Source organism: Camelus bactrianus, chromosome 11 (assembly GCF_048773025.1).
Source record: "Camelus bactrianus isolate YW-2024 breed Bactrian camel chromosome 11, ASM4877302v1, whole genome shotgun sequence".
Lineage (NCBI taxonomy): Eukaryota > Metazoa > Chordata > Mammalia > Artiodactyla > Camelidae > Camelus > Camelus bactrianus.
In genome coordinates, this window is record NC_133549.1 from 49,181,277 (window position 1) to 49,207,436 (window position 26,160).

General features: G+C 40.0%; 1 long non-coding RNA gene across 7 annotated transcripts in view; it reads right to left on the bottom strand.

Moving 5' to 3' along the window:
• The window catches only part of LOC105081842 (uncharacterized), a 150,093-nt gene that overhangs the window by 92,214 nt on the left and 31,719 nt on the right, over positions 1–26,160 (bottom strand). Inside the window, exon 1 of one of the 7 annotated variants that reach the window (XR_012510207.1) lies at positions 9,045–9,089. The exons of 5 other annotated variants lie outside the window; for them this stretch is intronic. This is a non-coding gene — a long non-coding RNA (uncharacterized LOC105081842). Of the gene's footprint in view, positions 1–9,044; positions 9,090–22,573; positions 22,681–26,160 lie in introns of those variants that run through there. One more of the 7 variants, XR_012510211.1, reaches the window with a different exon arrangement.

Consider the following 26,160-nt stretch of genomic DNA (forward strand, 5'->3'; position numbering starts at 1 on the left):
TAAATCTTGAAATAATTTCCTTTATATCTTCTGTCATCACCAGGTAGGTACTATTGCCTGCTAAATCTCACTCTGCCCCGCTGGGCCAGTCCTCCTCACTGACCACATCTGTGGTCAGGACCCCTAGCCTCAGATGATCCATGGGCACACATTCATGGGAACCCAGCAGTATCTCTGAGCCTAAAGAAACCTACTCGCCGCCAAGAAAACTATATCCCAAGAGGCCGAAGATTTTCCAGGGACATGCTATTTGAAGAATAACCATCTCACCCCAGATCTGAAAAGTACAAATCCTGAACATTTTTTCCCGACAGTTCAAATGTTTGAAACTGTTTTTGCAGCTTAAATTGCCTCTTACCCCAAGGCAAGAGCACGATTAGTCAAAGAGCTAATTATGCAGATCTCTCTATTAGATTTCTTCAGCCTAACAGATTCTGAAAGCACTTGCCTATCGACTATGCAGAAAACATTGATTTCCGTGGTTAGGCACTCACTGGGCAGAAATTTCAGATCAGGTCCCACTGTGTTACATGTGGATTTGAATAACAATGCTGGCTGGAATAGCCATTGCAAAAATCTAATCTGAGGCTGTCTGATGCTGTTTTATTATAGTCATGCAGCTACTTACACCCTTGCCCACAGGCCCATCAGCAGAACCAGAGGATGCTAGCAATAGAACAGAATCCCCACCGGACTATTTGGCTTCCTTTCCACCTGCTGGTGAGAAGGTGGGTTAGCAAAACATTTGAGTGGGTTGGAATGCTTTCATACATAATTGTAAAGCAGCAATCTAAGGGTCTGTTGCTTTCCAATATTAAAAAAAATTTTTTTTAAATCTCAGTATGTGTTTTAGAGTTAATGGACACAAATTTCAAACACCCTTTTATACTCAAAAGCTAAACTGTTCAAATAAATATAAAAAGTACCATTTGAAAGAGAACAAAGAAGAAACTGAAGACCAGCAACACAGCCAAGGTCACCATGAATGTGCCTTTTCACTTATCAGCTGAATCCCCACCTCCCATAATCAGCTTGTTTTGGATGTTTAGGTTGTAGCCTAACCTATCAGCTGAATCCCCACCTCCCATAATCAGCTTGTTTTGGATGTTTAGGTTGTAGCCTAACCTCTGCTACAAATTAGTCGTGTAATTTTGACCACATCACTAAACTGCCTGACTTCTGCTTATTTATTAAAAACGAGAGGGAACTTCACCTCAAAAACATCACTCACCTGAAAACGGGCTTTGAGTCAATACAGGTATGTGTATAAATCCTGGCTTCAACATGTATTAGCTATGTGACTCTACTCGAATATAACCTCTGTAAGCCTCAGTGTTTTCATCTATGAAACAGACACTAATACACCTGCTTTGCAGGGTATTATAAGGAATGAACTAGATAATACACATAAAGCATCTGGCACAGTGGTTCTTACCAGGGGCCAGTTTGCCCCCCAACTCCCACAGGGTATATTCAACAGTATCTGGAAATATTTTGGGTTGTCACAACTGAAGGATGCTAATGGCATCTTGTGAGTAGAGGCAAAGAATGCTTCTCAGCATCCTACATGCACAGAACAGCATCCCACAACAAAATGTCAATCTTGGGAAGGCTGGGCATCCCTGGGCACAACACGGGGCTCACCCCAAGCACTCAGTAAGTGGTGGTGATGGTGGTTCTGGTTGGTTCCAGAGATCAACAAACTGGAAAGAACACAAATATCTTGGAGCATGGCAACACTCCGTGAGGGTGCATGCTCCTTTTGAAGAACGAGACAGTTTTTCTTTCAGGGCTCTCCTCTGGTCAGATCAGAAAGGCTCTGGGCCTGGCAGCAGGCCTGTGGCTCTACACCCAAGTCTTGCGGACACCAGCAGAATGTTTACCACCGGTCTCAAGTCCAAATTCAGCCAGTAACAGAGGCTCTGGAATTTTCCACTGTTCTATCAACCTAATCAGAAAGGGCTCCAAACTTAATTAATTTGCATTAAAATTCCTCCCTTTTCCAAATTAATAATCTACCATAGGTCAACCATAAATCATTTACTCCAAAATGTCCCGTGCAGTAATTACTCCTTTCCAATTCAGTGCACTAAATTAGATTACAATTATCAGTCACACGTGCAGCCAACACAAAACAAATGTTTGGAATGTTTATAAGCACTTTCTTTCTCTGAAACTTGACAGGCTTTTTTTTTTTTTTTACATTTGGTAGAAATTGTTATGGAAAAGTTGAGTTTGCTTGACATCTAAGATGTCAAATTCTAAGAATGAACCACCTGGCTGACATCTGCACACACAGTCCCACAACCCTCAGGGACTGGCAGGCCAGAAGGTGATTATTACCGAAGGGGAGTAAGAGGTCCACTGACCCTAGACTACCTTTCCAGTGGGTGTATAAGGCAACCTGAAAGTCTCATGGGCTTCTTTGTGGTTTACTGTCCGTGTTCTCCTCACCCACTGGACTTCAAGCTCCAGGAGGAAGTATACATGGTGACAAGAAGAATGAACTTGGAAGTCAGGGTTCATTTACTTATCCTAACTATTCATCTACCAGCAAAGGGCCTTGGGAATGAATGTCTTTCTTTAAGCTTCAGTTTCTCATCTGAAAATTGTGTATTATCTTAACAATTTCTACATCACACAGTTGTGGTGAGAGTGAAATAAAATAATGCCTAGGACCTGGTAAGAGCTTTAATAAATATTGCCCACTACTGTGTCATCATCAGGGCACGGGCGATGTCTGTTCTGTTCACCACTGTAGACTTAGTCCCCAGCACCTTGCTTGCAGAGGTTATGGGCTCAGTACCCTGTTTCTGAAAGACTGAATGTAGACTGCTGACAGGCAGGGTGACCTTGGGCAACTTACTCAACCTCCTTGAACCTCTATATATTAATATCCACGGGGAGAGGGTTACTATGAAAATGAGATTGTGTCAAATGCTGGACACAAGGCATTTGTTTAATGAATACTGTTTGTTATTATTATTAAAGTTACTACCATTATTAACTATGTGTGCTTTGAATAAATCTCTTGATTCTGAGCTCTAGTTTCCCCATGTGAAAAGAGAGACACTGGCTGCATGTCTCAGGCGGCTGGTGTAAGATGGTGTGGAGGGTTTGCCAAGAAGGTATGATGACGGGAGAGAGGGACCACCAATGGAGGGAGGATATTTACAAAGGACTTGTCATAAGGACGAACGCTGGAGAGTACAAATCCAAGTGAGGATGTAAAGGGTAAATCAATAAGGAGAAATCTGTAGCCTCACAGGAGTGGAGTCCTCCTGTTCTCTGCTGGAGGGAGGATGCCAGCAGCTGGCAGTCAGAGTGGGATGCTTGAAATGAGATTTTGGAAGAGGCAGATGTGTAGCTGCAGTGTCATTTCCTCCCACAATATTTCATACACATTAGCCAACAGAAAAATACTTGCTATCGAATAATTATCTTGAGCTCTTTTTTTTTTCTGGAAAAGATTGCCTAGAGCTTGTGAGAAAATTTTCAACCATAGATGAAAACATGCCTCCCATGCTCCTTCCTGCTGATCACTGACGTGCAGTATCAGTGCTGCTTCTCCACTATTCAGTCAATTTTCCTTGAGGGCCTACTACGTACCAGGCACTGCCCTATATTCTTGAGACATAGCACTGTATTATCCCTCCAACATGGAATTTCATTTTATATGGTTCAACTGAATTTTCATGAACTAAAAAAAAAATCTCTGCCTGGGTGGAGATTCTAATGGAGAAACTTACATTCTAATGGAGAAACATGGGATGATGGAAATTAAACTCAAGTCATCAGTAACTTAATTACAGTATATAGAAAGATAAGGGCTATGGAAAAGGTGGGGTCAAGTCAGCAAAGAAGGATTCAGGCATGTTGGTGAGTTCGATTTTAAATAGGATATTTAGGGTACCCTTCACTGAGGTGACAATTAAGAAGTACTCCAGGAACAATCCAAGTCTGTCTTCTCTTGGGGATCAAACCTTTTGCCACTAATGTGGCTGAGCAGCTGACTACTCAAGGCATCCTTCTAAATCTCAGCATTTGAGTGGTCCAGATCATCACTATCTGTTCCCCTATTTCTAAACATGACTTTCTCTCTCCAGCCAAATAAAATCCCCGTCATGAAGCTATGATAAAACCCATTACTAGATCCCCCAACACTGCTGAAGAAACATCATCCCTGGTTTGTCAGAATAAAGTAAGCTCTACAGATGGCCAGTTCTCCCTCTCAGGCTCTGGGGATGGGACCATATACCTCTGGCAACACGAAACTGACAACAGCACTACCAGGCAGCAGGGTAAGATGTGCTTCCTTTCTAAAAACCACTCGGATTTCTCTGGCTCCTAAAATAAGATAATTACAGGATAGAGTGCAGGGGGTGTGAAAGTACACCTTTCAGGAAGATATCTGGGTCCATTGCTCGCCCAATTATATCAACCATAAAGGAGACCAGTAACAAGCGACCATTACCCCAGTGACCCCTACTGGGCCTCTGTAGGAACAAATGCAGGCTTATCCCTGAGAGATCAATGAGAATAAAGATCCTGTAACTTCACTTGAAAGGAAGATCAGCAACTGCTACTGATTTAGTGAAAGGAGGAGGTAAGAAAGGAACAAAAGACTTGAAGCAAGAAGTGACAAACAGAGGTGCCAGGGATACACCCTGACCTGTAAACCCATCTGGGAAATGGATGCCCAGACCCTGTTTGCCAGCTATTTAATTTGATACCAGAGAAGCAGCAGCCAGAAGCCTCCAAAAATAACTTAGGTGGGCACCACCTAAGAAATGAAGAAACTGAGTTTTAACAGCTTCTCCACCTAACTAATAAAGCTTAGCTGTGAATGTTTAGAAGGAGCACTTGTAAAAATTTGTATGTCAGGGTCGTCACCACAAGAGTAAGATAGAAAGCAAACATCCGTCCTTCTAATTAATTTAATCAGGACACAACCAAACTGGATCATTTGAACCCCTAAAGAAGAAAGTATTCCTGTCTAGTGTGCAATTAAGACAAGGGCTCAGACAGTTTAAGCTGGCTCTTCCATGTTTACATAACTGCTTCAGTTCTTTGCTTTCCAGCCACACTGGGAATGTTTTTTGAGTTGGGAAGATTCTTCACTCACTCACCTCAGTATTCTTCTTAAACAATACCTCTAATAAAATCAGTTTAAAACTAAAGAGTAGAATTACTTTCAAAGCATTTTTAGTGCACCCTCAATTCTGACTTGAGAATTCATGACCTATTCTGCACTCGTAATTGTAGAAGTTTGAGCCTTTCTGTTAACTCTACAAAGCATATCAAAATTGTTGGGAGTTTTCCAATATGAAGAAAATGTTTTAGCTTTTTAAAAAACCTTTTAAAGAAAATAATCAAGTATTTCTTTCAAGTGAACTATTCACTTAAGTGAGTGCAAGCATATGGTTTAAAAATCAACTAATAAGATAAATACTTTTCTTTTTTGAAATGATACTGAATTAATGATCACCTGGGCTAAGCTTAAAAATAATCTAGTCTAGTAGTTTTGCCCTCTTTTGGGTCGGGGACCCCCTCTGAGAATCTAATATGGATCTTCTCACCGCAAAATCCATATATGTATAATTCTAAGAAGGTCACAGATCTAGGGGCTCTGTGGAATTTATATTCAAAAATCTATAACCGAGATCAAAACCCTTTCTTTTTTGATTAAATTTTTTACTGTTCCTAAACTGTAGTTTTGTTTTAATGTCAAACAAGTACTTAAAATGGGAGGGCAGGGTAGGCCTAATTTCCAGAACCTATATATTTCCTACTATCATCTCTCTGAGAATGAACAGCAAAGCCATTGTCTCTCATAGGTCTCATTTTTTTTCTTTAAGTTTTATTCAAATACAGAAACACAACAGAATAGTATTTCCCACACTGACATACCATAAGCCAGTTAATGAATGTGCAGAAAAAGAATTCAATAGTTTATTTCCACTTCTTGGAAATTTACAAAGAATCTCAACATATTAAAGGCTCTGAGAAGTCCTGTTGCAAGATTTCTTAAGACCTAGACTGAAATCTCAGAATGTCACTTCCACTACATTCTATCAATCAAGCAAATCACTAAGGCCAGCCTGCAACGAAGAGGAGGGGAAATTACACTCCACCTCTTGATGAAGGAACAGTAAAGAGCTTGTAATGTTTTATTTTACACCTATCAAAACACTTGTTACTTTGTATTAGAATTATCTATTTACTTGATCCTCTGTTCTATTATGCTATCATCTCTTTGGGGATATTACTTTTTGGGGTTCCTTCCTCACTACTGTATCCTAATAGTTAGAAGTCATATAATTGTTTGTCAGATAAATGTTTACATATAGAAAGAAAAGAGCTAGTAAGAGAGAGCAGTTGAAATTACAAGGAGGAAAGCAGATGATGGGTAGAATCAAGTTCTTTATGAGATCAAAAGGACATGACCCGTAACAAGGTGGAGGAATTCACCCTAGGAAAGAGAAGCATCTCCACTGACATACAGAAGAGAAAGGAAAGTCTGCGAAAGGTTAAGAGAAGCTTGTTATCAGAAACAGGGGAATTACACAGCTTGAGGGGAACTGTGTAAAAAAATGGAAGGAAAGTAGAGCTGCATTCTAGCTCTAAATGCCCCAATTTCTTCAGGGACTTATTCATTCATTGTTGATACATGTGCAATAGGATAGTGATTTCTACTAGTAGCGGAGTAAGCATATCAAATTCCAAACATTCTGAAGGATTCCTCAGTCCTGACTATGGAACTTTTTAAAAAAATCACTCTGGTTATTTAAATGTGCATTACTTAGAAGCAAAACAAATTTGGGGAAATGTCCTAATGTACCTGGCTACTACCTGCCATTCAACCTCCCCATAATTCCAATATATTACCAAAAAGCCGCAAAGAAATCTGCAACTGAGAGAAGCTTCAGCAAGAACACAGGGAGTAGGGTAGGACAAATCTAATTATTAACCAATGAGACTTCATAAATAAAATACATACACTAAATTCCTCCAGCTAGAGTCCAGAGTCAGGAAAACCTTTACATCATCTAATGAATTTATCTTTTTCTTTTTCTTCAGTTTGTTAATTAAATAATGTTTTTCAATCGCCCGTAATAACACTGCCTAACTTAGAACATGATTACAATAATTATCCTGAGTATCTAATACATTTGTACCTCTCCTTTTTAAAAAAAAATTGATTTCTGGTATTTTTAAAAAGTATTTTTATTGTCTTGCTTGTTGGGGATTAAGTACAGAAGTTATTTCAAAATTGCATTGGAAGCAGCCAGGGTAAACATTAATTTTTAAAGAACTGCTTAACACAAGTAGAATGATCTGGCCACTAAGACAGTCAATCTATCAGCCCTGAAGCAATTCTTGCCTTAATACAATGCCACCAAGCTGAACATCCAAGAAAAATGGATCACAACAGGACACAGAAATAGTTACTATAGGTCATGTAAGAAGTTAATTCATGAAGCTCTCAAGTATGGTAAAATAAAGAAATGCTTCTGGAATTCTAGAAGGCACTTAATGTAGCTCAAAAAGAGCTACCTCGTGTATCACACCATATCTTTATACAAATGTTGGTCTGATCCTCTAGAATTCATATGATACTTCCCCACTCAGTTATAGGTTGAGCAGATTGCTTGAGGCTTAGGCCACAGACTAATAGAGATGCAATTATACACAATTCATAACATATTTATTCCACAACTATTTATTTATTGACTATTAGTTAATATTAGTTAAGTGGATCGGACACAGTGCTGGAAACTAGGGATTTATCAAGAGAGAAAAGGACATGATCTTGACTTTGTGAAGCTCAGAAACTAAAAGAACCAGATATTTGGTAGGAGAGATGCTACATGAAATGGGCTGAATGGCGGCCCTAAAGGTATGTCCATGTCCTAATCCCCAGAACCTGTGAATATTACCTTTTATGGCCAAAGATGTGATTAAATTGAAGATGTAGAGAGAAGGAACTTACCTGAATAACCTGAGTCAACCCTAAATGTAATCACATGTATCCTTATGAGAGAAAGATTAGAGGGAGATTGACAGACACCCAAGGAAGGAGATGGGAAGACAGAGGCAGAAATACAAGTGATGTAGCCACAAGCCAAGGACACAAAGGAATGCCTACAACCACCAGAAACTAGACATGGCAAATAACAGATTTTCTCACAGAGCCTCCGGAGGGTGCAGCCCTGCCAGTATCTTGATTTTCTGCCTCTGGTTTCCCAGAACTGTGAAAGAATAAATTTCTCTTGTTTTATGCCACCAAGTTGTGGCAATTTGTGATGGCATGCCTAGGAATCTAATACAGCACACAAACTACTATATAATTACAATATTTGACGTGTCAGAAATGAAAAGGACAGAATTCTGTACGAGTATAACATAGATGCCTACTTCTTATTGAGAGTGGTGGTGTGGGGAACCCAGGAACAAAAATTATATACCAGGTGTATGGAATTGTTGGTTACTAATCAAAGTGCTAAACAAGGTCACATACCGGTTACATGCACGCCCACAAAACACCCTACCAAGCACATGTCCCAAGATGTAAAAATTGTATGTTTACGTAGATAACAGAGGCAGATTTAAAACTGTTGTATGAATATACATTTTTGCTACAAACAGATGAACCATTTGAAAGTGACTGAAGACCTTGATGGATTTAATTATCACCACTACTCTACATGATGCTTTTTTGAAACCAATGCTGATTAGATTATTCTAATTCCAGGTTAGAGTTTCTGATAATGTTGTCATGGAGTTAGTTTAGATTCTTATCTTCCATGAACTCTTCCTAAATTCCAAGTAAGACTACCAGGAATTTTTTTTTTAATACACCAGTAATGCTATCAACACCACCAGGTGACAGAGAATTATGTGAATCCTGGAGCAGGACCCCAAGGACTACAGGACCTGCACCGAATCAAGACTGGAGGGGCACAAGGTACAGAAAGTGAAGAGGGGCAAGCAAGGTAACCAACAAGACGGAGAAATGAAAAATAAAATCCAAAATTACTTACTCTGCCAAGTGAAGCACATTCTCTGAGCAGAACCCTGGGGAGAAGGATCTGAGACTGAAGCAAAACTGGGAAAGTGCTCAGAGGCTTCAGGGGGCAAGTGAGTGCAAAACCAAACAAGGTTTAGCTAGTCTAAACCCTAGGGAAACTCAGAAATATCCATAAAATATTCCCTTCCAGAAGGACAGAACCTCACTCTAAGGGAAGATTACTGGGAAGAGCAGCCAAATTGAGCAGGACAGAAACACTGGAGGCAAAGGAGGGTGAAGGTTCCATCCTAGGGGTAGAGGCCCAGAGAACACAGATCCAAGAAAGTCCCCAGACCTCGTAGCAACGATGCATAAAGATGAGAGCCCAGCCTTAGAGGCAAGGGGCACAGGCTGAAACAGAACAAATTCCGGATCAGATTTAACTCTGAGACAGAGAAGTGTGTGAAATCTGCATAATACGAGAGGGAATCATCTAGATATGAAACTGAAAGCCAGCCTGGTCTTGTTACCCCTTCCATGGGAACCTCCTTTGAGTAGCCAAGGAAAACCCACCCCCTTAAAAAAGCAAAGGAAAAAAGGGATTTAATCTAATGTCTTAAGGAGTTATTATGCAGTGAAAGAATACTTTTGAAATACAAAAAATTAGGAAAAAAATGCTGTTTCAGGATAAAGACTAAATCGGAAGAAATACAAGAATAAGCAGAAACACAAGAGAAAATAAGCACAACTAAAAGCACAGAAAGGGAATCAAGTGTAAAAAAGAGACAGGGACAAGAAAAATAACATAGGAAAAAAGACTTCTAGAGGAAGTGACAAAGAAGCTAGACAAGGGAGATCTGATACACATTTTATTAGAGTCCCCAGAAAAGAAAACCAAAGCAATGGAACAAATATTTCTACTATAATCCAAGGAAATATTGTTGTAATGAAGACTTGAGAAATATATATACGCATGTATTTCAGTATTTGCACTAAAAGGGCATTCCATAACTTAAAAAGTTGATTCAAAATGTTCAGTACCAACAAATATTCCAATACAGTCACTGGGCTTTCATTATGAGGAAAATATTCTTTGGGCAGAACACAAGAAGTCCAAATCACATATAAACCCAAGAAGAGCAAAAGAAAATCAGGTTGGTATCAGACTTCTGGATAAGCAACAAGGATTTACTGTACAGCACACAGAACTATATTGAGTATCCTGTAATAACCTACAATGGAAAAGAATCTGAAAACATGTATATATAACTGAATCATTTCTCTGTACACCTGAAACTAACACAATATTGTCAATCAACTATACTTAAATTAAAAAAAGAAAAAAAGAATGCGGGCTTGGGCCTGGAACACTTCCTTACCAAGAGATAGAGTCCCACAGCCTGTGCTGAGCTCCACACCTTGTGTGAGAACAATTTTCCCAGTTTCAGACTCAGTGTATACTCTCGCCCTGCTTAAGCACGTGTGGCACGTGGCACCTGCTTATCCCCAGTAGGGAGAGGACACGGTGTCTCTCCTGCAGCACAAGAGGAGTGCATGCAGGCCTACTGGCCCACATTAGTCACTAGGAGGGAACCTGCTGGCCAGAGGGGACTGGTGCCCACTTGGGAGCTGGTCTCACTCTGTCTTTTCTCCATGTGAGTGAAGCACTGTCCACCCAGTGCTTGGCTGCTGTGTTTTCCTTTGGGGACTCCAATATCAAAATGCAGTGGGCAGAAATATTTGGACTTGCTCCTAATAAAAGGCAACACATATCCTTTGCTTAACACATTACCTTTTCCAATAAATCCCATTTTGGCTGTGAGTAGATTAAACTGGATTTCTATCAAAACCAAAAGAATTCTGCTGGACATGCCTGTTCTCCTTTAGTGATATCACTGCTTCTATAACTCTGGGGAATCAAGAGTGGGTTCTCTCCACTCTTCACTGGAAGGGGCATTTGCTGTTTACCTCCTAGATACAGCGGTAGAGGTTAATAAAGATAAGATTAATGATCATAACTACTCTTATTTGTTGAAAACTTAGCATATCTCAGGCTTTCTGCTAAGCCCTTTCATGCAGGAGCACCTTTAAGTCCCCACAGCTCTATCAAGTAGGTAATATTATAACTTATATTTTACAGGTGAGTAATTGACGCTTTGAGAGGTTCTGTAACTTAATCAAGTTCACACAGCTCATAAATAGAGTTAGAACACAAATCAAAGAAAATTCAGAAGGTCTGTATTATCTGCAGGCCCAATTCTGTCCTCATTTAGAGGAACTATTGAAATTAAATATTAAAATTCTGAGGTATCATTTTATTCCAAGTCAATTCTTTGGCAATCTACTTTCAGAAAGATGAATCTCAGGGGAATGGGGAACATCTGGTGAAGTGTTTTTCTGGAGAGGAATCAGAGTGGTTTTAAGCCAAAGAGATAGCATCGTTCTGAGGTTGTGTGTCCTGAAATGATGCTAATGATTTATTGTGCTTTAAGTCCTACATCCTAAAACCAAGTTAAATTTACAGAACAAGATGAAATGGAAGCATCGGCCTATACATTCAGAGTGTTTATGCCAGCATTTGTGTATAATATGTATTATGCTCCCACATCACTTTACCATCTTTGCTACAGCCAATAACTCAACAGTAACCTTACACCAGCTGAGGGGACAATAAATGGCAGACCTGAGTATATTTTATGCCGCATTAGTGCATCGCTTCAGCTAGATAACGATCCTGACTTTCCAACCTACCTCCTTTATCAGCAAACCTGAATTTATAGGCCACCTCTTTCTCCCAGAGCACAGAGCAGCTCCTGCGGCCCATAATACATTGTAGCTTCAAACCTAAATCAGTCACAGGTACAGAGTTTTCAGTATGTGGAAACTAATCCACTTGGCTTTTTCAGTATTAACAACAGCTTTCTCCTTCTGAGAAAGAAGCTATTCAGCTAGAGCCTTTCTTTTCCTATTTCTTTCCCAACACTTACTGCAGTTCTAATTAATTGTCTAAAGTCTGTTTTCCTCATTCATCTATAAACCACAAGGGAACAGGAATCAAGTCAGCCTTGTTCACAGAATCTAGCACAGTGTCTGGTACACAGAGGATGTTTAATAAACACTGAATGCAGTTCTCACCCATATGTGACCATAAATCTTCTCCATCAGATTTTAGGCTTGCCAAGCCTCCCCAACTGCACGAGTTATTTTTTTTATAGTTAGTATAGGCAAATTTTATCTCTGTGATAGAAGCACTTATTTCAGTTATAGAAAAACAACGCCATTTCAGAGTCAAGGTAACTAAGCAGAAGTATATTTTTTCCTTATCTACCCATACTCAAATAGCACCTATGGTTTCAAGACATTCTTAAATTAACAAGGAACAAATGCTGAATCAAGGTACCACCTGTCAACAGAAGAGGTATTAAGGCTACACATCAGCCCTGGAAATGGGAAAATACAAAGTGGTCTCGTGCAGTGATTCTCAACTTCAGTGTGCCTTAGAATCACCTGGACTGTGGAGACAGCGCCTTCAGGGGACTGAAAGCAAATCGCCGGATTAAGCAAGCCCTTGGTCTCAGAATAAATACCAAAGGGACTAAAGATACACATTCTGTTGCTCAGGGAGGGGCACAGACAAAATACACCATGATGTGTGAAATCAGCCAATTCCTCACTGTGTGGCTTCTCTAAGCCTCGGATTCAGGAATGATGACAGACACTACTCTCAGGACTTGCTCTGCAGATTAGGTCAGACAGAGCGCAGTAAGTGCTTCCCTAACTCATAACGCACAGCTGCTGTCATTTCCTCATTAGCCTATGAACCACCAGGGAGCAGGAATCAAGTCAGCCTTGTTCGCAGAATCTAGCACAGCGCCTGGTACACAGTAGACACTTTATAAGCACTGGATGCAGTTTTTACCAATACATGATCACCTTAGTAGTCCATTCAGAAATGCGTCTGAAATCTGACTATCCCACCAACAGTTATCTATTTGGTGCTTATCACGAACTAGTTACTGTGCAGGAGAAACAAAGATAAGGAAGACCATCTCTTCCCTCAAGTTGCTTACACATTTAGAAAGAGTAATAGGACAAGTGCAACAGCTGTAATTTAAGAAGAATAACACAGGTTCCATGAAAGACGGGCAGCACAAGTGCGACAGGAATTCAAAAGAGAGAGAGTTTATTGTTGGAATCCAGAAAGGAGAAGGTGGCTTTTGGATGGAACTGGGAGGACGGCTAGAAACTGGAAGACAGAAAGAAACTAACCAGAGAGGACAGCAGGGACCAAGCCACAGAGCCCAGGAAGTGCAAGGATCTTTGGGGGAATGTCCAGCTTGCAAAGAGTTTGGGTTTTATGTCGAGAGCAGTAGTGACAGCGTGGGGCTTAGGTCAGAGCTACACGTGGAGTCCTTGCATGTCAGGGCAAGGAGTGAGGAGCTGGGGCTTAATTCGGAGGCACACAGCATCCTGCTTGGCAATGGCCTGTAGGACAACTTACTCGTCCTCAAAGTATCCTTACACCTACATGGCCCCGACTTCCCTCCCAGCACTCCCTTTGGGTGGGTATTCTCCCTAAAGCCACATGCCTCTACTCCCGATGCCACTCCCAGCAGTTATCTCCTCTGCCTTTCTTTTCTATTTTCAGACTCATCAGTGATTCTCAAATACTGGATGCCTTACATGAACTGTGAAATGATTTCCTGTTTTTCTCTTGAATTTCTATGTTAGCAGTTTCCTTGGATACAGGGAAGGAGTTCACTGTGGGTCAGGTACAGAGCTGTGAGCCTTGTTAAGTCTGGTTTTACTCAGTTCCCAACAGCATGCTAATCACTCAGATGCTATTATTCCCATTGTAGAGAATGCACAAGTAAGGTTAGACAGCTAGGAAGAATCAAAGATAGATTCAAAGTCAGCTATGTCCAATTTCAGAAGCTGAACTCAACCCCTATACCATTTGGATCCTCTTGAAGATTTGGTTCCTAACGGCTTAGACAAAATGTGGTACTTTGTCACCGGTTTTCAGTGTCTCTGAAGTTATCTCCCCACACGAATGGGATATGTTTGACTATATGAAGAGAAAAATCTAACCGCAAATAAACTGGTTTATTCTGCCTATACACAAGAGATGCCACACTGACCCTGCTCTGTCAAATGTTATTTCTAAATCTGGGAAACTTTCCAAATCTGAAATGCTGCCTTTATTTTCCCCAAACCAAATAACAACAACTGCTTTGCTTCCAACGAAAATAGAATGACAGAATTATGTTTGCTTCTGGTTTTTATTTGTCCAGATTATATCAGAAAACACAGAGGGAACCAATATTCTCAGAGTGTATTAGGCAACGGTGCTAGATAATACATTTCTGAAAGGTAGCAGAAGCATAGCCCCGGTAAATAAATACAGTATGTTGATCTGGTTGATTTATTCATCCCTTATGTACCAGAAACACAAAAGGCTGTCTGTAAACTGTAATCACTGCCTTGCACATAATATCTGGTTTGATGTATTCTCTCAGTCACTAAAATTACAGAGAAGTCCAATCTTGAAATAAAGTTTTACTTTTGGAAACCAAATTTTTTTTTTAAGATAATGTGTTCAGCTGTAAAGGCAATTGCTACTCAATTTGAATCAGGATACAAAATTCAAATATCTACTACTTAAAAAGCAGATTTGTCATAAGATAGGTTTGTGAATGAAGAATTCTAAATGTTGAAGGGTATTCTTGGACTCTGGTGACAAAACTTACAGGGGCATCAATTTAACTTTATACGTTGCATTCGCATTATGGTTGGTCATGGAAACACGAATATTCATTTGGAAAAAGAAGAATGGTGAATCTTCGGAAAGAATTCTTCAGAGAAGGTAAGACTTTGCTATTGTATCAGAGTCCAGAGTCAAGACACACACACAAGAAATCGTAATAAGTAACTGATAAAAGTTTACCAGCAACAACATGCTAGCAGAGGGGTAAGAACAAAGTTTTCCAAAGTTCTGACCTCGGTATGGCACCCAAGATTAAAATTCTACCTCAAGATCTTTCTGGGGAATAAACATTAGTGCCCAGGCCTGGCAGTTGTAATCACAAAGTACAATCTCTACTCGATCATGGGAAATGTCTCCATAGATACTACTATTGACTAGAAGAAATGTTTGCTACAACATACAGCCTCACCCTTCAGTTAAGCTGAATGTGTCTTGAGCCCCAACTAGAATCAGCCTCAATCCTCCCACAATTCTGAGTTTCATCTCATGCTTTTCTACACCTCTTGCATTCTTTAAGGATTATTTTATTGTTTCTGGCAGGCTTCTCGAGTTGAATGCTTAGTTCCTTAATAACAGATCCAAAATATATTGGCAAGACCAATATCAAACAGCATATTGCCTGTGTTTTCTTCTAGGAGTTCTATGGTTTCAGGTCTTACATTTGAGTCTTTAATCCATTGTGAGTTTTTTTTTTTTAAAATATGGTGTGAGAAAATAGTCCAGTGGAATTCTTTTGCACATACCTGTCCAGTTTTCCCAACAATATTTACTATTTAGTGAAGAAGTTATCTTTTCCCCATTATATATTCTTGCCTCCTTGTCGTAAATTAATTGATTATGTAAATGTGGGTTTATTTCTGGGCTCTCTATCCTGTTCCATTCTTCTGCGTGTCTGTTGTGTGCCAGTACTGCATTATTGTGATTACTGTAGCTTTGTAGTATAGTTTGAAATCAGGGAGTGTGATACCTCAAGCTTGGTTTTTCTTTCTCAAGATGGCTTTGGCTATTCAGAGTCATTTGTGTTTCCAGACAAATTCAGAATATTTGTTCTAGTTCTGTGAAAAATCCCACTGATATCTTGGTAGGGATTGCACTGACTCTGAAGACTGCCTTAGGTAGTAGGGTCATTTTAACAATATTAGTTTTTCCAATCCATGAGCACAGTATGCCTTTCTATTTGTTTCTGTCATCTTAATTTCTTTCATCACAGTCACATACTTCAGAGTACAAGTCCTTTACTTCCTTGGTTAGATTTAGTCCTATTTTATTCAGTTGTCTTGTAGAATGTGCATCAATAAGGCTTGTGCCAATTTCCCCATGACTGTATCCAGGTTATGCATTTTGGGCAGGAATAACACACAAGTGATGTGTCCTTTTCAATGCATCATGTCAGGGAACACATGATGTTCTGTCCAATACTAGTGGTGATAACTTTGACTAAAGTCACAGGTGCTGGTGTTCTCCACTATAAAGCTACTAATTTTCCTTTTGCTGTAACTATATATTTTATAGAGAGATTTTGAGGAGTTGTGTTAATAACCCATTCTTTAACAAATTTTCACCGAATAGTTTTAATATCTTTTGTTGATGCTTACCTAAATCACTAATTTCTCTAGTGGCTGCCAAATGATGAAATTTGGGGTCAAGGATAATTAGGAAAAGAAGAGAAAATTTTAAAAAGAGCAAAAGATATGGATGTGTGGTAGCTTTCCAAAACTCGAAAACAAGCCAAGAATACCACACTCCTAGTCAACATTACAGTTAAAGTTTTAGCAAGTACTATTAGACACACACACACACACACACACACACAAAGACAGAAGTTAAAAGCATCCAAGTTGTAAAGAAAGAAAATTACCCCTGTTTGTAGATGATATAATCTTAATCTCAAATACAGAAAAATCCTAAGTACTACACCAAAAAACCTGATGGAACTAAGAAACAAATTCAGTAAAGCTGAAGGATAGAAAATCTACATACAGAAAGCAGCTGTATTTCTATACATTAACAACAAAATATTAGAAAAGGAATAAAGAAAAGAATCTCATTAACAATAGCATCAAAACAACAAAATACTCTGAAATAAGTTTAACCATGGAGGAGAAATAGCCATAGACTAAAATTGTTAAGACTCTGATGAAAGAAATTGAAGACACAAATGAATGGAAATATATCCTTTGTTCATGGATCAGAAGAATACTGTTGAAATTAAGAATACAACCCAAAGCCATCTATAGACTCAGAGTAAACAATTCTTATGAAAATTCCAATGGCATTTTTTCACAGAAATAGAAAAAACAACCCTAAAGTTCATACAGAACCACAAAAGAACCCAAACAGCCAAAGAAAACTTGAGAAAGAAGAATAAAGCTGGAGGCATCATACTTCCTGATTTTAAACTATATTATAAAGCTATAGTAATCTCAATAGTATGGTGATGGCATGAAATACATAGACCAGTGGAACAAAACTAACATCCCAGAAATGAACCCATGCATATGTGTTCAACTTATTTGACAACAGACTGGATATTCACATGCAAAATATAGAAATTAAATCCCTACCTTATACCACTCACAAAAATTAACTCAAAAATGGATGAAGGACTTGAACATAAGACATGAAACCATAAAACTCCTACCAAAAAACATAGGGGAAAAACTAGGGTCAACAATTTTTTGGATATGATCACCAAAAGCACAAGGAAGAAAGCAAAAATAAGTGGAACTACATCAAACTAAAAAACTTCTGCACAACAAAAGAAACAATCAACAAAATGAAAAGGCAACCTGCAAAACGGGAGAAAATATTTTCAAATCATCTATCTGACAAGGGGTTAATATCTGAAATATATAAGGAACTCATACAACTCAATCAAAAAAATCCAATTAAAAAATAGAGGAAATGAACATACATTTCCCCAAAGAAGGCACACAGTCAACAGACACATGAAAAGGTCCTCAACATCACTAATCATCAGGGAAATGCAAATCAAAACCACAGTGAGACATCACCTTACACCTGTTAAAATGGCTACTATGAAAAAAGACAAGAGATAACAAACGCTGGCGAGGATGTGGAGAAAAAGGAATCCTTATATATCCTGGGTATATATGCGAAGGTATGAAATCAGTATCTCAAAGAGATGTCCATACTCTCATGTTCACAGCAGCAATATTCACAATAGCCAAGATATGGAGACAACTTCAATGTCTGTCTACAGATGAATGGATAAATATATGTTGTAGATGGAGACAGAAATTTTTCAGCCATGAGAAAGAAGGAAATCATGTGATTTGTGACAACATGGGAGAAATCTGATAGCATCATGCTACATGAAATAAGTCCAACACAGAAAGAGAAATGCTGTGTGCTATCACTTGTATGCAGAACCTAACAAACCCAAGCTCATAGAAACAGAGAGTAAATGGTGGTTGCCAGGTGCTGGGAGGTGGGGGAAATGGTAGATGCTGGTTAAAGGGTACAAACTTCCAGTTATAAGATGAATTAAGTTCTGGGGATCTAATGTGCAGTGGGGTAACTATTGTTAATGACATCATATTATATATTTCAAAGTTGCTAATGGAGTCGATTTTAAATGTTCTCACACAAAAAGAAATAGTAGTTGTGTGAGGTGATGGAGATGCTAACAACTCCACTGTGGTTGGGGTTGTTTTCTAATATCAAAGTGTATTAAATCATCATGTTGGAGAACTTAAACTTACACAATGTTATATGCCAATTATATCTCAATAAAGCTGGGGAGAAAAGAATACTTTCTTCTGTCAGTATAATGAATGGCTCCTTTAATGGACCTCTTTTTAAATGTTGGGGGAAGATTGTGCACCTATTTAGGGGGTCAGTTTGACAGGATTTAGTGAAAATGTGTATTTCTGTATCTTATAACTCAGAATATTTTCCAGGAAACACACACACGGGGTGGGGGGTTGGTTATAGCTGAGTGGTAGACCACATGCCTAGCATGCACAAGGTCCTGGGTTCAATCCCCAGTACCCCCATCAAAACAAATACCTGATTACCTCCCCAAAAACAATAACAATAAAACACACACAAACATATACACAAAAAGATATGTATGGAAATATTTGCTGTAGCACTCTGTAATGGAGTTTGAAGTCACCTGGGTGTTCACCAATAGGAAATGAAAACCAAAATGTGTTCTATGCAAATGATGAGGTAATTAATATTGAGTGTAAAAAAGCAGGCAGCAGAGTAAGGCAGGTGGTTAACACAGGTGGTTATATAAATTAAAATGCGCAAGAACGGGTGCCTGTGACACTTTTGAGAATTAAAGGGAGTAATCACCAGACAGACGGCAGAGCAGCACACTTACACAGGGACTGTCCTGGGAAATTTTGAATGTACGGTCATCTTGTACAAAGCGAGGGATAAATGCTGATAAAGTTGAACTGGTGGGTGAGAGAAAAGAGCTGAGACTCACCTTAACTCTTATTTGGGAGTGCTTTTGTCTCTGTGGTTTGAGTTGGGTAATTGTACATACCTCATAGAATTTTTCCTTCTGGAAGAGGTATGCCAAATGAGAGTTAGGAAGGTTTGCCTAATGCTATTGGTGTTTACCAAACTGCTCCCTTGTTAGAGTGATTTGATATAATGAATTAACTTTGAAAAGGGTACTCTTAGAAGGGTTAGAGACTATCCTAGGCTAGAGAAAAAAGGGAAGGAGCAACGCAGGGATCTCTGTATAACACAGGGAATTATATCCAATATCTTGTAGTAACCTATAATAAAAAGAACATAAAAAGGAATATATGTATGTGTATGTATGACTGAAACTTTATGCTGTACACCAGAAATTGACACATTGTAAACTGGCTATACTTCAATAAAAAGAACAGTGCTTAAAAAAGTTGTGACTCACTATATTTACACCTGTAACTTACATAATATTGTATGTCAACTATACTGCAATAACAAAGAAATAAACTTAAAAAAAAAAAAGAAATGCAGGGATCATTCAGCCTTTTATGTTTTCCTGATTCAGAAGCTGTATCATGTCCTTTTTAATCAAACTGCACCATTCTTCAATCAGATGTTTAAAACAGTCCATAAAGTACAAAAAATACGGTTGTAGAACAAGCACACCACAAGAAAAATAAATCCGCAGATACAATTTTTGCATTGTACTAAAAGTAATGCGTATAATTCTAAAACTAATAAAATTGAATTGATGATCCAACTAAAGTAAAAAAGAAAAAGAGAATGGGTGCCTGTGATGAGGAGAAAGAATTTTGGACCAGGGATGATTAGTACAAGGAAAGAAAATAAAAAGTGAGATGCATGACACGCAGACTCAGTGCTACAAGTAATCCAATTTTGCGCATCTATAGTTCACTTTTTAGAATAAATCAGTGTAACCAGTAAAGGATACAAACACAAAATCATTTTTGCTTAGAAGAAGGGCCAGGTTTGTCATAAGTGATCAAGTGACATAGCCAGCTTTTCCTATCCCTGTTCCCCATGCCAACCCACCTCATTATAGCATTTACCATTTCTACCCACTTAGGACATAGTAAGAGAGAGATGTTCTCAATTTCTGAGCCACACACTTGAACTAAAACAGTGTTCTGGCAATCAGAACAGCCTAAAACCACAGCCAAGCATTTAGCAAAACAAGCCCAGGATAAACACCGTTAAACAAATGAATCAGATTTGTTTGGCCATCCCAATGTTACTGAAGCCTCTAACTTTAGAGAAAATATTTGAAATGTCAACCTCAGCATCATCAATCCAAATATTTAATTTCCTACCAAAATTTTGTAGTTCTCAAGTAGATGGAATTCCATCCAACTTTATGATTACAGAAAAAGAAAATGGACAAATAAAGTGTCGGCTTTCAGTAGCCAAAAAGAAGGCTTAATTTACTAGTAAACCTTCCTTTTTGGTTTGGAGCACACAGCTGCAACACTTATCTGCTCACACACAGCAAGGACATGCATAACCCGAACAGGAAGTAAGAGAACTGACTCAGTGGTTCCACCTTCTTTTTGGTCTGATCTGTCCCTAGCTACCTTCATTCACGCCAGGGAAATTTTCTGACTGCCTCCTGCCCCAAATCTGCTTTCCGGTAATTCTTTTAATTTGGCTTAATCAAAATCCATTTCTGGCCTGTCCTTTGCCACAGTTGCATAGAAAGCTTAGTCTCCGAACTTGGCCCACACCACTTGGTCCTGCATGTCCCTAAAATAGGTAACTCTACTCAGAAGACTTTCTAAAACTTACTACACCCCAGCCTCACCCAATTCCTAAACCTAATTTTATTCCTCACTGCCCACCATCTGGCCTTAAAAAACTGGCCAACTTATTTTTCCATGTTACAGTGTATCTGTGTCCAAGTTTTTTTTTTTTATTATTATTATTCTCAAAGCAGTTCGCATTTAAAGAAGATGCATTTGAGACGGTGTGTGCAAATTTTTCTTTACATTGATTCCTCACTCTTGCTAGACAGGAAGAAAAGGAGGAAAGGGAGGAGTCAAGGGCAGAGGTCTGTTCAAAGTTTAGAAAGTGGCTCAAACACATTAAAAAGTCATTAGACACTCTCCTCTGCCTGGATCTTAAGAGGGAATAAACTAGTGAAAAATAAAATCCACACATGCACCCATGCACACCCCTCCCCTGATGTGGCAACCCTGGAGGAGCGTGGCAGGGAGAAGCTGGAGCTACCGGAGGTGGGGTGAGGTTCTACAGTTGCTTCTGCTGGCTCCCTATCGATGTTATGCCCGAGGACCAGCCACCTCTCCTGTGACTGCAAGATGAGCGCTCCTCCTTTTAGATGCCCCAGCCTGTAACAATTCGTTAGAGGAATTGTGCTCAGACCTGTGAGAGACTACTACCTTGGGCCCAGGAATGGTAGAACGAAGAGGTTTAAGACAGTGTTGCCATTTCTATCTTCACCTTTCTGTGTTCCCAGTAAATGGGGTTCTCTTCTGTTTTAAGTACACTGGGTTAAAGGACACTTGGATAAACTGAACCATGCAGGAGAGCCAGAGAAAAATAAATTAAGGGGCACCTTGTTGACCTTAACCACAGAAATCTATTACACAAAATGGGTGCAGAGGCACCCTCAACACCTCGATTTTGTCTTCATGCTCACTCCAGTCCTAGGGTCTTTACTGCCGCTGGGTGATCCTAGCTGCGACCAGTCCACCTGCCAGTCCTCCTCTGTGGAACTCAAAGCGATCTCCACGTTCTAGGCAGTGTCCGGTTCACCCTGAGACTTGTCTTCACTTCAGACTACGTGAGAGCCTGTGTCCTTACCTCCTTGGGCGTGTTTGCCTTTGTCTTGTCTTGTCTTTATAGGAGTGGATTGTATTGACATGTGGTGCTCTTTGGTGAGAATCTGCTACTCGCATGTCCTAAGGAGGGTGATGCCTAGCAATAGAATAGTTCCCTCCTCCCATCCCTTCTGCAAGTCTGGGAGCAAGAAAGGACAATTCATGGCATGCATGCATTCATTCAACATCATTTAACAGCCTAGCATGTGGCTGGCTCTTTGCCTCATTACGGGTGTACAAACAGGCAAAGAATCACGCAGAATGCTGTGGTTATGAGACCATCTCTGTTTAAAGTCCACCTGTGGGCAGGGGAGCAACAATTTGTTTCTGATTATAGTTTAATATCCTCCTAGATCCCAGGGCTCTACAGTAGCTCAATTCAGAGAACTTGGCATGTCCTCTGGCTGAGAGGAAATGTGTGCATGCATTAAGAGGGTTCAGGTGGCTTTTTGAAAGAGCAAAGCAAAGGACAAAAAAACCAACCTGGAGCGATCCTGATGGAGACAAGAGCCCGGGACACCCATCAGCCGGCTCTGCTTGGCAGACTGAGCTCTGAAGCTCCGAGGCTGGGGTCTCCCTTCAGGAGGGATGTGTGTTTATTTTCCTGGCACAGGACTGTGAAAATGCTTTGTTTTCAGACTGTTCTGAGGCTTCAAAGAGATTCAGGAAGCCACAGTTTGCAAGGTCAGCTTTCAAAATGCAGTTTGAGGACAGTATTTTGAAGGAGGTACCCACGAAAGCAAGGCAAACCTCCGGAAATTGTTGTGAAAACATGTTTTTTGCCTCACGAGCTAATTTCCTCCCCTCAGGGGAGCCCAGGAAGAGGACACAGAGTAAACGTTTACTGGGGCGGCTGCTCCCTCACCACAGGAAACTGACGCGACTCATCCGAGAGTGCACGTGGCCAGATGAGAAACTGGAACACATTTGTTCACAGGGGCGTCTAATTTTGTTCCTGATTTGTATGCAAAATTGAACTAAACTTAAACCACCAACAGGGGAGTGCCCTGATGGCGGCACTCACTTCTAAGGTTCAGCACCAGTGTTGGCTTCGCACCAGTCCCCTCACCCAATTACTAGACAAATGCACAAGAGCACTTCTGAACACCAGGGATCGTGCCAGAGCTGGGCTGTCCTAGGGGAGCCACCAGCCACGTGGGACCACTGAGCATCTGGACTGTGGCTAGTCGGAACTGAGATGCGCTGTATGTATAAAAGTGTTGACTGGGCAAATAAATAAGCATCAAATATCCCATTAACAATTTAATATTGATTACATGTTGAAATAACATTTTGGATATACTGAGTTAAATAAAATATAGTATTAAAATGCATTACACCTGTTTCCTTTTACTTTCTTTTTTTTTAATGTGGCCACTAGAAAATTTAAAGACAGCATATGTGACTCAAATTATATTTATGCTGGACAGCAGCATGGCGGACTCTGGGAATTCACTGGCAAAGAAGACATGTACTTGCCTTTAAGGGACACGCCATCTTACCCATTTGTCAGATAAGTCAACAGTGAGTCAGGACAGCATCTGTGGGCACTCCCAAGATGGGTACCAAATCCTATCTTGGGGCAGAAAATGCTTCTCAGGTGTGGTAGCAGAGTAATATACCCCATACCGCCCCAATCCCCAGGATATCCGTGTCCTAATCTTTGGAACCCTGTAAATATATTACCATATATGGCAAAAAGGACTTGGCAGATGTCATTAAGTTAGGGATCTTGAAATGGGCAAATTATTGTAGACTATTCAAGTGGGCCCAATATAATCACAAGGGTCCTTAAAAAGTGAAAGAGGGTGGCAGAGAAAGACTTGACTACCGAAGAGGAAGCTGGGGTCAAGTGACGTCAACAAAACTAAACCCCCTGTCGCTGGCTGTGGAGGTGGAGGAAAAGGATCATGAACCAAAGATATGGGTGGTCTCTAGAAGCTGGAAAGGTAAGGAAATGAGTGCTCCAGAGCCTCCAGAAAGGACTGCAGCCCCGCTGACACCTTGATTTTAACCTAGTGAGACTTGTACTGCAATTTTATACTACAGAACTAGAAGGCAAACATTTATGCTGCTTTAAGCCAATCTGAGATCACAGCAGCGATAAGAAACTAATCCATCAGGCAAAGTGGTATCTACACTAATAGAAGTGAAACAGGTGGAGGATGAAGGGATGGAGAGAAAGTTTCTAGCAGAAAAATACGTACAGTCAAGTGAACCTTTACATCCAGCTGCTGCTAGATTGCACAAAACCTCTCCCAGTTTCAGTAGCTGTTTTCAAATGAGCCGGCAGTGTTTCCCAGTGTATACCTGTTGTCTGTTTGGGGGGTCTCCTGTTTTTGTATCCATCAGACATTCCAATGCTCCCCTCTTCTTCATTCCCCACAAACACTGATGCCACACAGGCTTTTTGATGGCTGATGGTTATTCCTATCATTTGTCTTTGGGGTTTGTGAGGTTGCCTTGTCATAATGTTATGGTAAATACTGCCCATGGGTTTTGTTATTTGCTTATTTTGCTATCTAGTTTCTCTGTTTATGGGTGGAGTGGGTATGATTAGGGAAAATTACAAAACTATAAACTGTTGGCCCAGCCATTTTTGCAGAATCAGAAGAGGAAACAGTCTTAAAAGTGAGGTCATTTGGTCACATTTGAAGTAAATGGCAAAACTGTGACAGAACTCAAGTCTGTCTGATTCCAAAGGCCATATTCTTTCTACTTAGATTGGGGGGAAAAAAATCATCCAGTTCCAACTTTCACATTTTGAGACAGATATTGACAGAGCAAAGAGTGATCATAAGTAAATCATCACACTCACATTTATTTTGCAAGGACTTACTGAGAACTCTCCACACGTCCAGCTCTCTACCAAGGGCTGGAAACTCAACATCAACGAGGCAGGCTGGCCTCTGCCTTCATGAAGCTCACATTTAATTGGGATATGAGCAACAGTCGAATGCAATTAACATGCCTCATGCCTCATGCCTCACGCCTCAGCCCAGGCCAGAGAACTAGTGAGCGCTCATCAAATCACAGCTGTTATTATGATGACTTATGTTACTTTACAAGTCTGAGTTAGCATCCTGCTAAATGCATTTACCTAAGAGACCACCACATTACCCAAGTTCCCTGCCACTAGCCCACTCAAGATTCCAGAGAGAACGGAAATGGTTCATTTAAAAGAAAAAAAAAAAAAAAAAAGGCAACACTCACTCCCTAAATACAAGAAAACAACATACCAACAGATTGAAGCAATTTAGCCTCCAGGCATTTCTTCCTCCTGGGTCTATTAAAGCCTCTCCAATGAGACTGTGTTGGGGCTCAGGGCAGGCTGCCCAAAATATGCTTCAGTGATATACTGATTATTTTGAATTACATTTACTTAAGAAATAGCCAACGCCAGGAGAGACATTCTGACCCTCCTTTCTGTCTCCCTGTGAGCATGAAATAAACCTCCCACGTGCAAGGGGCACTCCATGCATCTGGAGGGAAGACACCCTTATGTCCAGAAACAGGAAATTCAGGCAGAGAAGCTTATATAAACACACCTACTCTCTTAATTTACTACCCCAAGCCCAAACTCAGTTTAGATCCTTCACTAATTGAGCACCCAAAGGCTAGGTTTCTTTGCCCTGACAATTCCTCTCAAATTTGTTGTTTCTTCCTCTAAAAAGTAAAAAGGCTGCCTCCTTTGGCCACTTCTTAGGTCCAACTTCTATGAGAAGTGAAAACGTGTTTCTTTTTCTTCTGCTGATCTGTCTTGCATCAATTTCATTATTAGTCCAGCCACAAGAACTCAAGAAGGGGGATATTTCCCCTTCCAACAATTGCAAGCTCTTTCAAGGCAGGGAGACCACTTTATTACTCTTTCCTTCTTCCCTGCACCTACGTGGACACTGGGTGCACAGTTGGTACTGAATGTTGATTATTTGATCTTCCAAAATTTTGATTCTTCTAAAGGTGACAACTTCATACACTATGAAAAATATTGAGAGATTTTCAGGCAAATATGCTTTGGGACCCCAAATCATCTTTATGTACAGCATGCACTAAAAACAAACTGCTTTCTT